The sequence below is a fragment of the Bos grunniens genome, chromosome 15, assembly GCF_055505025.1.
Source record: "Bos grunniens cultivar Pamir isolate PY7600 chromosome 15, Bosgru_T2T1.0, whole genome shotgun sequence".
NCBI classification, from domain to species: domain Eukaryota; kingdom Metazoa; phylum Chordata; class Mammalia; order Artiodactyla; family Bovidae; genus Bos; species Bos grunniens.
The window spans coordinates 46655606-46669300 of NC_141179.1; the positions used below are offsets into that span (position 1 = coordinate 46655606).

General features: G+C 38.2%; 1 pseudogene; it reads left to right on the forward strand.

Annotated features, from left to right (window-relative positions):
• Nucleotides 1-12755: 12755 nt before the first annotated feature.
• LOC147357854 (olfactory receptor 2D3-like) lies at nucleotides 12756-13695 on the forward strand (annotated as a pseudogene).

The window sequence follows — 13695 nt, forward strand, 5'->3', positions numbered from 1 at the left end:
GTTATCTTCTTTGCATCATGCCCCAATAGAAATAACAGTCAAAACACTACAAGTTCTCAGCCTGAGCTTCAGGGTAAAATGGACCCTGTTCTTAACTGCTTTCTTGCATAAATCTTTACTGCAATATAATATTAAGAGGCCTGACTTAATATTAATTAGTAATAATAATAATTTTTAAATACTCTAAAATTTCAGTCTGAAACTAGCTCCATATGAGCAAAAGTCAGATGGTCCTGTTGAGTAAGACTCATTTGACTTCTTCCAGCTTTATTGAGGTATAATTGACATATAATATTCTGTAAGTTTCAAATGTACAATGTATTGATTTAGTACATATATATATATATATATATATATATATACTTCTCAGAATGATTGCCCTCATACCATTGCCCAACATCTCCATCCCAGCTTCATTTGATCTTAAATTTCAATACTGCTGGCCGAGTATCCAGGAAAATGAAGTAATATACCTATATACTGATCAGTTTCTGTGGTTAGTGCTAAGAGTAACACTGTTTGGCCTGATGGATTTCTCAGGGACCAGATCCTTAAGTCACTGGAGTGGGTGAAGATATATGCTACCGTTAATGTCAGTTCTTTTTCAGGTAAGTCAAATGTTTTGGTAGCATTAGATAACAGGGGACATTAAAGGCATTAAAACTGGGGCTGAAAAGATTAGGGCAGCAGAGATTCCGGAAAACGAGTAGAAGGAGCTTTGCAGGGATGGCCTTGTATGCTGTTGAGAGTGGAAAATATTGGTGCATGACTAAGAAGCACTAACTTAATTTGTTCCACAATAAAATAAGGAAATAATCACCAGGAGTTTTTTGAAACAGTCTGACACTGTTTCCCCACCTATTTCCCATGGAGTGATGGGACCAGATGCCATGATCTTTGTTTTCTGAATGTTGAGCTTTACGCCAACTTTTTCACTCTCCTTTTTCACTTTCATCAAGAGTCTCTTCACTTTCTGCCATAAGAGTGGTGTCATCTGCATATCTGAGGTTATTGATATTTCTCCCAGCAATCTTGATTCCAGCTTGTGCTTCTTCCAGCCCAGCGTTTCTCATGATGTACTCTGCATATAAGTTAAATAACCAGGGTGACAATATACAGCCTTGACGTCCTCCTTTTCCTATTTGGGACCAGTCTGTTGTTCCATGTCCAATTCTAACTGTTGCTTCCTGACCTGCATACAGATTTCTCAAGAGGCAGGTCAGGTGGTCTGGTATGCCCATCTCTTTCAGAATTTTCCACAGTTTATTGTGATCCACACAGTCAAAGGCTTTGGCATAGTCAATAAAGCAGAAATAGATTTTTTTTTTTTTTGGAACTCTCTTGCTTTTCCATGATCTCTGGTTCCTCTGCCTTTTCTATAACCAGTTTGAACATCAGGAAGTTCATGGTTCACATATTGTTGAAGCCTGGCTTGGAGAATTTTAAGCATTACTTTTCTAGCATGTGAGATGAGTGCAATTGTGCAGTAGTTTGAGCATTCTTTGGCATTGCCCTTCTTTGGGATTGGAGTGAAAACTGACCTTTTCAGTCCTGTGGCCACTGCTGAGGTTTCCAAATTTGCTGGCATATTGAGTGCAGCACTTTCACAGCATCATCTTTCAGGATTTGGAATAGCTCAACTGGAATTCCATCACCTCCACTAGCTTTGTTCGTAGTGATGCTTTCTAAGGCCCACTTGACTTCACATTCCAGGATGTCTGGCTCTAGGTCAGTGATCACACCATCGTGATTATCTGGGTCGTGAAGCTCTTTTTTGTACAGTTCTTCTGTGTATTCTTGCCATCTCTTCTTAATATCTTCTGCTTCTGTTAGGTCCATACCGTTTCTGGCCTTTATCGAGCCCATCTTTGCATGAAATATTCCCTTGGTATATCTAATTTTCTTGAAGAGATCTCTAGTCTTTCCCATTTGTTGTTTTCCTCTATTTCTTTGCATTGATCACTGAAGAAGGCTTTCTTATCTCTTCTTGCTATTCTTTGGAACTCTGCATTCAGATGCTTATATCTTTCCTTTTTTCCTTTGCTTTTTGCTTCTCTTCTTTTCACACGGATTTGTAAGGCCTCCCCAGAGAGCCATTTTGCTTTTTTGCATTTCTTTTCCATGGCCCTGGCATGCAATAAGGAGGGATATCAACGAGGGAACTGTGAACAGACTGCCCTGGGGCACAAGAAAGAAAAAACCCAGCAGTTTAAAGGAAATCTAATCTATATGTGAAAGAAATTCATATACTAACCCTACGGCATGTGCAAACGCTGTAAAACTGCTGAAATTCTCTCTCAGAGTGCCTCTCTCTCAGAGGCACTAAAAATCACCATTTTTGCATTCCTCCTCCACCTTGATAGTGTGGATGGGAGAATGGTACAGGCATTCTAACTAACCTTCTAAGGCTTCCCAGGACACTCCAGGCTCCTGGCCCATACCAGCTGTCCCTCCAAGGAGGTCCTGAGAAAGAGTGCCCTGGGACCGCTAAACCCATGCCCACCAGGACAACCATGGTGAAGGAGGAAACAGACAGAACAGGCTCCATCTTTAAAGCAGGACTCCATCTTGGGCTCGACTGTGGACTTTGAGCTATATGCCCAGTACCTATGGAAACGACATACCAATGGAAAACCAGACCCCCTGGATGCAGGGGCCTCGGGGCTTGTACCTAGACTCTCTGGTGCCTAAAAGAATATGCTAATTCTCTCTGTAACACAACAAAGTCTTAAATCCCATTATGCTTATGGGGGTATGACCACAGGCCTAGTGAAAAATGTCCACTATTTAACTATCTAGGCTTATGACACATGAATCATGGGTTAACTTTGATTGTATCTTTCTTTTCTTTTGTTCAGACTAGTTTCAGAGAATTTGGGGAGGTGGGTTTGAGCATGTACACTTAGGGTATATAAGGTTTTCGCAAAAACTGGTCGGGGTCCTTAGCTAAGAGGAGACTCTTTTTGGGCCCGCTGGTGTAAAAAACTGCACTGCTCTGTCTGCACTGATAAACTCACTGTCCTGACTGAGTTTGTTTCCCAGAACGCATGGCTACAACAATGGCACATCATGCCCCAGGCCCATGCTCACTGTGGCTCCAGCTGCCCTGCCAAGGTGTCCCTAGCCCTTAGATCCTGCACAGGAGAGACAAGCCCTCTAAATGTCTGGGCCTGAAAACGAATAGGGATTATATCCAGAAAAGCCCTAGAACTGCAGGAGATGAAGAGCTCTCTCTTAAAGGACTTAGATTCACTTACCCTTTAACTCGACACATACACAGAAACACCAGTTGGAAAAATGCTTAGAACAAAAGAGAAGGAGCCTCATTTACTAATCTTAAAGTGTCTGTCAGAGAAGCAGGAAATTGGTGAATCCTCTCTGGGAAGCCCCACTTTGGTGAGCTTATCCATCCTATCTTGCTAATGCTAGGGGCCACTTTGGCACTCCACTGGAAATCTGCTAGAGCTTGGGTGTGTCCCTCACTGACAGCCCTGCTTATCTCTGTAGCAACAGTTGCCTGTCCCAACCAGCCTGAGGGAGAGAGCTTCACCCACACCCACACTGCAGCCCTGCCACAGCAGGTGGGGCACATGCTGGGCCCACATACGGGAAGTCCCTTGATTTCCAGAAAGACTTTAAAAATTGAGCAGAGATAAACAACCTGTCTGATGAGAGTTCAAAGTAATGGTTGTCAAAATGAAGAAGAATGGATGAACACAATCAGAACGTCAACAAAGAAAGAAAATATAAGAAAGTACCAAACAAAAGCTAAAACTGAACTGAAAAATATAGAGGTTCAGCAGCTAAATGGATGAAGAAGAAGCACAAGTCTGTGAGCTATAGGACAAAGCAATGGAGCTCATCCAGACAGAGTAGCCTAATGGAAAAAAATATTTTAAGTAAAGATCCCTGAAGTCATATAATCAAGCATACTAACATTTACATTTTAGGAGTCCCAGAAGCATAAGAGATAGTGAAAGGGAGATCAACTTATTGGAAACACTAATGATTAAAAACTTCTTTAACCTGGGGAAGGAAGCATATCTAGGTCCAGGAATCGCAGAGAGTCCCAAACAAGGTAAACTTGAAATGAACCACAGAAGACATATCATAATTAAAATGGCAAAAGTTAAAGATAAAGAGAGAAATTTAAAGGGAGAAAAGAAAAACAACTAGTTACATACAAGGAAATATTGATAAGACGGATATCAGTGATGACTGAAAAATCAGCTGATTTTTTAGCAGAAGCTGCAGGCCAGAAGAGAGTGGCATGATATGTTTAAAGTACTGAAAAGAAAAAAAAATTACTACCAAGAATACTCTACTTGGTAAGATTATCATTCAGAATTGAGGGAGAGATAAACGAGTTTCTCAGACAAGCAAAAAGTAAAAAAGATAATTACTACTAAATTGGCCTTACATGAAATGTTAGCAAATATTTAAGTGGAAAAAAAATCACTAGAAATAAGGAAATACACAGAAGAAAAAAAATCTCACTGGTAGAGATTCACTGGTGGTCAATAAGCCACTTAATAAAAATACTATGAAGGTTAAGAGATGAAAATAGTAAAATTATAACTACAATAAGCAGTAAAGGGATATACACACACAAAAAGATGTAAAATATGATGTTAAAAACAGGTAACACTAGGAAGAGTAAAAATGTAGTGCTTTTAGAATGCATTCAAAGTTAAGTGATTATCAGCTTAAAATAAACTGATATATAGGTGACTGCAGCCATGAAATTAAAAGATGCTTGCTCCTTGGAAGCAAAGCTAGGACAAGCCTAGACAACATAGTGAAAAGTTGGGACATCAGTTTGTGGACAAAGGTTCATAGACTGCAAGGAGATCCAACCAATCAATCCTAAACAAAATCAACCCTGAATATTCATTGGAGGGACTGATGCTTGAAACTGAAGCTCCAGTACTTTGGCCACCTGATATGAAGAGGTGACTCACTGGCAAAGACCCTGATGCTGGGGAAGATTAAAGGCAAAAGGAGAAGGGGCAGCAGAGGATGAGATGGTTAGATAAGCATCACTGACTCAATGAACATGAATCTGAGCAAACTCCAGGAGATAGTGAAGGACAGGGGAGCCTGGTATGCTGCAGACTGTGGGGTTGCCAAGAGTTGGGTATGACTTAATGAGCGAACAACAACAATGTATATTCATGAACCTAATAGCAATCACCAATCACAAACCTACAGCAGATACACCAAAAATAAAGGCAAAGGAACCCACACAAAACACTAAGAAAAAAAAAAAAAATCAAACCACAAGGAAGAGACCAAGAGAAGAAAAACTAGTGAAGAACTACAAAAACAACCAGAAAATTTAACAAAATGGAAATAAAGTACATACATATCAATAACCACTTTAAATGTGAAACAATGAAATGCTCCAATCAAAAGACATAGGATGAATTAATGCATAAAAAATACAGACCCATCTATGTTCTACCTATGAGAGACTCTTCTCACATATACATACAAAGACTGAAAGTAAAGTCATGGGGATAAAGATATTTCATGCAAATGGAAACAGAAAGCTGGTATTACAATACTCACATGAAACAAAATAGACTTTAAAACAAAGGCAGCAACAACTTAAAATGGAAGTCATTTTATTGTCATAAAGAGAAGATCCAAGAGGATATATTGTAAACCCAACATAGGAGTTATATTAGGAGCACCTAAATATATAAGCAAAAATGAACAGACATAAAGGAAGGAATTGACAGTAATACAATAATAGTAGAAACTTTAGTACCCAACTAACATCAATGTACAAATTATTCATACTGATTTATGAAAATCAGTAAATAAATATTGGCCTTAAATAACACATTTGACTTAATGAACTTAATAGATATAAAAAGAATAGTCCATCTAATACACATTCTTTTCACGTGCACATGAAATGATAGTGGCTCTGCCACTGGCAATCAGCTTGGTTAATCTTTTCTTGGAGATCTCAACTTTTATTTTTGACTATTTTGTGGTCTTGTGACCTCTGGCCTCTGATTGCTTCAAAAAGTTTACAATTTTTCCCCCCAATTCTTTCACTTTAAGCCAGTCTAGGTTCATTTGTTCAGCACAATGTTTTTGAGATTCAACCATGATGTTGCAATTATCAATACTGTATTATTTTCTATTTTCTGCTGAGTACTATTCTGTTAAATGGGTGCTCCATAAGGATACACCAGTTTATTTTTGCATTCATCTATTGATACACAGTTGGGTTTTTTCCAAGCTTTTGACTAGCTTGAATAAAGCTGATAAGAACAGTTACAAGCTTTTGTATAAGCAAAGGCTTTAATTTCTGTTGGGTATCTAGGAATGGAAGTACTAGGTTAAATAACACATGTACTTATGTTGTATTCTACATGTCCATTTAAAGTTTGGTCTCTGTTAAATAGAATTTGAAATCAGGGGAGACACAAAGATTCCAATCTGTGACTACAAACATAAAATCAGTGGCTTCAGCATATCTTACAAAGTCAGACTCATGGGAATGCATTGTTTACTTCAGCTCTCAGGACCTTAATTTTAATGACTTCCTCCCAGGAAATGCTACTGTTCAAGCCCTTAGAGAATTTAGGTTCAGGTCTTTGAGACTAGTGGTTGGCAAAGATTTAGGGTGGGGAAATAAAAATCCAGTGAGAAATGCCAAATGGGATTTTGATCTTCAAACAGCAGATTTCACTGTCCTATATTCAGCCCCTGATGCCCTCTCCACTGACTCCATTGCTTCATGCTCAGCCCAGCAGGTGAGACTACAGAATGTGTCAAGGAGGCTGCCTCTCTTTAGGCATTTTTGCGGTTTGGAGAGACTTGGCTTTTTCTCTTCAGTGCCACCTACCTTTCTCTCTCCTTCCCTTCCTTCCTTCCTTCCTTTCTTCCTTTGTCTCTTTCTCTTTTTCTTCTTTTTGTGGAGGGCTTCTCTTTAACTCTCCTTACATAAAACACAGCATTGAAATCCTTTCAACATGCCTGTATGAATCAGATTCTACACTGAAAAAAAAAAAAATTAGGATTTTGCCTTGAAATCTGTAGGATGATAATCTCCCACACTGACCTTATCTTCCAACAGCTGGAGCCTGCCACATACCCCCTGTCCTTGGCTGACTCTGTGTTCTCATCCCCTCGTACTTTTCCTACTATCACAGGTATAAAGTTACAGGAAACCTGTTTTTTTATTTTAATTTTGTAAGTTCTTGGATCTGGAGATGAATACAACAGCTACTTGAGGACTTTTGCTACCACAAGACCAAAAACCTTGCTCTATCATCTCTGTCACAACTCATATGGAAAGTAAAGGGTTTGTCCAATTTATAATCTTTGCTTCTTCTTGAACTCAAGGAAGGAAGAAAAAAATCTATTGTTTTTGCAACTTTACCTACTCTCAAGCCCAGGTGAGCATGCCTTATTTTTCTTGCTGATCATTTCTGTGGGTACCAAATGCTAATAGATATTGCTAATAGATATTAATTCATTTTGTTGTTCCTAGTTTTGTGAGTATTCATGTTTAGGTATATGAGTGTAAATATATGTAAATTTGTATATGTGATAATATGCACATGGGTTAAACATGCACATATTGATTTATCCAACAGATATTTATTGAAAAATTTATCTGTGTCAAGCAGTGGGGTAAAATAGCTGATGGTATTTCTCTTCAAAACAGAAAAAATCAGAGTTACTTGAAAGCAAATATATATTATGTGATAGAAAAGATGTATTAATAGTTGTCAGGATAAAACCTAGAGAAGCAGAGAAATGGAAAATAGCAACTCAGCTTAATGGAGTGCATGGAAGCTTGGGTGAAGCCGTTAGAGGAGGATAATGGAGAATGACGAGGAGTTTATCTCCTTGATCAAGCAAGAAGTGAAGTTCCATAGAGGAAAGGGTGCAGGCAAAGGCACAGGTTCATGTACCTTTAGGTATGGATGTCATGGGTAAGAGTTAGCGAGCAAGGAGAAATAACCCAGTCATCTCTTGCAGACATCTCCCAGTCAAGCAGAGATGTTCTAGAACCTGATTATACATTGGATTTAAGCCTATAAACAATGAAGAATTATTGAATTGGTTTAATGGGGAGTTGAAAATGATCCAATTAGCATTTTCTGAAGATAGCTCTATTATTTGAAAGAGCAATACAGGAGGCAGAGAAGTCAGAGAGGTATAATAAGTAGACACTATGAGGTCAGAAAACAGATTGGTGATACTAACATTTGGGAGGAGGAGGGAGATTTGAGATCTCCTGAGATAAAATCAGTGACTATTTAAATTGTCCACTTGATGGAAAGGAAAAAAAAGGAAAACAATTAAGAGAAAATGATTCCAATTTTCAATCTGAAAATCTGTCTCAGTAGTTGTGCCAATATAAGGGAAAGAAAGGAGTGTTTATGGGGAAAAAAAGATCATAGTTTCAAGTCTGGCTATCTTAAATTAAAAGTTAAACAAGAAAATGCATGTGAAGTAATTGGTCCATATGTGTGCATTAAGTCATGAATATTTACTATTATTCTAGATAATTAAACCATAATGTACACCAAACAATAACTGTGTTTTTATAAATAATTTAATTTTTGTAATAGATACTAATATCCTTATCTTATAGATACAGAAACTAAAGCTTATGTGGCATAAATAACTTGCTCAATATGATCTATAGAGCTCAGATCCAAATCAAGTTGTCTGTCCACAAGATTTATTCCATCACTGTAACATCATAATTATAGTAATTACTATTGTTATTATTATTTCTATTATATATAAAAGGAAATTGTCAGTGAGGTTCAGTAGGAAGTTTCATATGTAAATCAGAACTTTGAAAGAAAATGACTCAGTTGCTTATAGAGATTTAGAAGCCATCAACAGTTAAATGATAGCTGAAGTCAGAAGAATAGGTGAGATATTGCATAGAGTGTATAGGCTCAGAAAGTGAAGAAAAGAGGAAAATGCCAATACTAAATTATGGGCAAAAGAAAAGTATGATAAGGAAAAGAAAAGGAGATGTCATTGGGAGAAAAAAGGTCTAAGAGAAGGCAAGGGAGAGTATGGCTTTAAGAGTATCCATAGTTGTACACATGACTGAGGGATCACATAAGATAATCAAAAGCACAGTTAATATACTTGAGCATTGAAGGGTCTCTCTGAATTGTGCAAAATAGATATATTGGAGAGATTAAAAATATTATCTCGAGAAGCTTAGAGAGGAGAGTAAGGAGATAAAATTCCTTTGTTAGAAGGAGAAATCAGTAGCACAAAAGATGGGGAAGGTAAAAGGAAAAAAGAAGAGGTTAAGTTGGAAAAATAGCCAGAGAAGAAATATTTGATGTTACAAGCACAAGGGAATCCCCTTATTATAGCTAAGACAACACTTCTGCTGAGAGGAAAGGGTGGATTAGTACATGGATATAGGGATGTGAAGAGGTGAGCAGCTGAACCTATTTATGTTGACATTTTAAGTGCTCTGTGATACAGTCAGAGAGAAAATCCTGAGTGGTGAAGTTGACCTTAGTTGGGTGAGGGCAGGGGGAATAATATTTCCCTAGCTATGATGGGAGTATTGGAAAGACACAAGGAAAAAGTAAAGAAAAGAGACCAAGATTTGTGGAGGCTCTGGCTGTAATAAGAAACTTTGGCATTTGTTCTGCTTTTTCTCCAACTTAACCTAACAGCTGAAATATATATGAGACAACATCAAATTAATACAGACTTCAGATTCAGGAAATTATATTTAGATTTAACAGAACCCAATGGGCAAGAGTTTCAAGGAGGAAGAGTGCCAAACAGTGCCCAAAACAGAGAAGTGAAGAATGCACCCAAAAGGGTCATGTTAGATGTGCATCAAATTATGGGAGAGTTTGGAATAGTAGTTTTTCAGTAGAATCACAGGAGTAGGAATTATATGAAAATAATTTAAAAGGGTAAATGAATGGGAACTTTCAGTCATGAATATATTTGGCTGAAAGAGAATGATTAGAAAGTTTCACAGCAAAATGAAGAGAAAAATTAGGCAATGGCTAGAAAGGACAGTAAGACCAAAGAAAGGCTGTTTGTGTGTGTCTGTGTGCATTTTAATATAAAGGATGTTTCAATGAATTTGGCTATGATAAATGAAGGCAAAACCAAAATCAAATATAGGAAAAGAAATTCAAATTGTTTTGACGCTTCCAAAAGACAGAAAAGAAGCTTCTTGCCTTTGTTGATGATTCTTTAAAAGTAATGTTGATTTCTTGAGGAATTTGATTTTAGAAAGTGACACTTGATAATTACCTGTTGAATAAATAAGGTAACAAACATGATCAGATGCCTATTTCTTCATGGCTAATGGATTTGGTATCATAATTATTTTTTTTCCTCATTCCAAGACCAAAAAGAAATTCTTTGTACTTTCTTTTCCATTATTTTTTGTCACTGTTTGTGTTCTATTTATCATATTTTTTGCATTAGAGTCTGGCATGTATTATAAAATAAAATGGAAAATATACAAGTGAATTGGTTATTTGTTGGTTATCTTGTTTCATATCCTGTTTTCTTTGCTCAAAATTTCCTGATTTCTTTTGTGGATACATATTTTTGCAGGGAATCTGACTCTATTCCACATGAGACTTTATCTCAGTACCTTTGATGAGAAAGCTGTTGCAAAGAAACTTTACTTTTATGATTAGATGAGAGCAAGAAATCATGCATTCCTCATAGTTGCTAGGATGAGGACTATGTGGAAGACTATAAGGAAACATGTTGAGGGTTTGGCTAGAACCTCACCTGAAGCCAGCCCTAAAGTGGATTTTCAGTAATTTAAATCTATAAGTTAACATTGGGTTTCTTTCATTATTAGTAGTAGTGTTAGTAGTAGCAGGCTCTGCTGTTGTTCAGTCACCAAGTCATGGCCTACTTTTTGTGACCCCATGGACTCAGCACACCAGGCTTCCTTGTCCTTCACTGTCTCCTGGAGTTTTCTCAAACTCATATCCATTGAGTCAGTCATGCCATCCAACCATCTCATCCTCTATCACCACCTTCTCTTCCTGCCTTCAATCTTTCCCAGCACCAGGGTCTTTTCCAGTGAATCAGCTTTTGCACCTGGTGGCCAAACTATTGGAACTTCAGCTTCAGTATCAGTCCTTTCAATGAATATTCGGGGTTAATTTCCTTCAGGATTGACTGGTTTGATCTTGCAGTCCAAGGGACTCTCAAGAATCTTCTCTAGCACCACAACTCAAAAGCATGTTCTAGTACCCGGCATACAAGATCCTTGACACAATAGTTAGGCTCCTATATCTCTCACAAAACCTTCTAAATTGCAAGTCTAATCCAGTAATCTGAGTGTTAAAGGTAAATTTATGGTAATTGTATGGTCACCAGTGGCACCAGACTCAAACTGACCTTAATGCCTGTTGGCCCTGCTAGCACCCAAGAAGTGTTATCTATTATCGGCAGGCACAGCTGGGACTCCCTGGCTGCAAAAGGCAGCCTATGCATGTTGCCTCCATTAGGATTCCATATCAGATTCTGTACTTTCTCTCTTAATTTAGGTCCTTGAAAGCAGAGCCTGAGAAAAGAGCTTGGGTACAGACAGTTTATTTGAAAACTGATCTCAGGGATGATTTCATGAGGGATGGTGATTAGGAAAAAAAAAAAAACTCTAAAAAAAGCTCTTTAGGGGAAATAATAATAAAAGTAGGAGTAATAAACAATGGGGGCTTAACTATATAGAGCTCAACTTCTAAGAAGCATACAGGCTGCCTCCCAGAAATGTCTGGTGCATTTATTCATCAATCCCCATTGCCCATTGGTTAAAGGTTGCCTCTGGGACATTAACTTGCCCATGCTTCCAACACTGTGGGCAGAATGCTGAAAGATAGGCAGGGGATCCCTGAAGTAAATTGTCTGTAGTGCCAGGGGAGTCAGAACTGTCCACCATGGCTAAACCTGAGGTCCAAAATGAGCTGAAATTGTGTGACAAGGCTGTGCAATATTCAGTTCAGAAGTTCAAGTTGTTGCTTGGTCCTGGCTTCATTTACTGGAACAAGGCTCTCAGTGCTAAAATCTCTTTATAGAATATTTCTGAATTTTACAATTTTTCATACTACTTTTCCTCCTTATCATATGAAATATTTGTACAAAGGTCAGGGTTATAGTCCATGGTTATAACTTCCTCTTTTCTTCCTTGTCCTGTTTGGATTGCTGCTTAAGCTTCTTTATAAAAATACAGTGGAAAAATGCAAGAACTAATAATAATGATTTATCTGCTTGAACTCCCAAGTCATGTTTTGGGAGTATTATGGACAAATTTGACATTGACCCCTATTTTTAAATTTTGAAATATAAAAAGCAAGTAGTTGTTATTGACTAAACAAATTCACCTCATTCTTAGACTGCTGAGTCTCGCAAGTACAAAATATTTCTTGAGGTGAAAAAATGAAATCAAAACAAAGGCAATATCTGTAACATATTTCACAGTAATTTAGCAATATGTAAATTACCTTGTCGGGAGTTCTCAGGAAAATGTATAGACTGTGATACTCAGACTACCAAGTGGATCAAGCAAGGAAAACTGGGCTTAAAAAGCTATATAAATTGGTGGAAATGACAATATGCATTCTAATGCTAACTGGCACACTGCAGGAAGCAGCTGGAAGCAAATAGTCCCCAAGGTACACTTGTTAACATTGCACTTGTTTATAAAGCTTGTGAAATCAAACATTCAGAATGCATCTACTCTCCTTCTGATGACAGGTAAACAGGGACAAACATCAATGGGAGAAGGAAACCAAACTTTTGTGCTTGAATTTACCTTGCTGGGACTTTCACAGGATCCAAAGATCCAAATCCTGCTGTTCTGTGTTTTCCTGATCATTTACCTTCTCTCTGTTTTTGGAAACCTGCTCATAATAATCCTTATCCAAACTGACCCTCGACTTCACACGCCCATGTACTTTTTCCTCAAAAACTTGTCCTTTGTTGATCTTTGTTTCTCTACAAGCATCGTTCCCCAGATGTTGGCCCACTTCCTTGTAAAAAAGAAAACCATTTCCTTTGCTGGGTGCTCACTACAGATAGTTGTCTTCCTCCTAGCAGGGTGTACAGAGTGTGCTCTTCTGGCGATGGTGTCCTATGACCATTATGTGGCAGTCTGCAGGCCCCTACACTATTCTACTCTCATGACCCAGAGGGTTTGTGTCAGTTGGCCATAGTGTCCTGGATCAGTGGGGCATTTGTGTGTTCCGTGGACAGTGCATTTACACTCTGTCTCCCCTACCAGGGACAGGACATAATTAATCACTATTTTTGTGAACCTCCTGCACTCCTGAAGCTGGCTTCTGCAGACACCTACAATGCTGAAATGGCCCTCTTTTCAATGGGTGTGATTGTTCTCCTAGCTCCTGTCTCTCTCATCCTGGTCTCTTATTGGCGTATTATCTCCACTGTGATTCGGATGCAGTCAGGCGAGGGGAGGCTCAAGGTGTTCTCTACCTGTAGCTCCCATCTCACTGTTGTGGTTCTCTACTATGGCTCTGAAATATTTGCCTACATGAGACCCAATTCCAAGACAATGAATGAAAGAGATAAGGTCATTTCTTGTTCTATTCAGTTATGATTTCAATGTTGAACCCCATAATTTACAGCCTGAGGAACAAGGATGTGAAGGGAGCTCTGAGCAAACTGGCTGGAAGATAG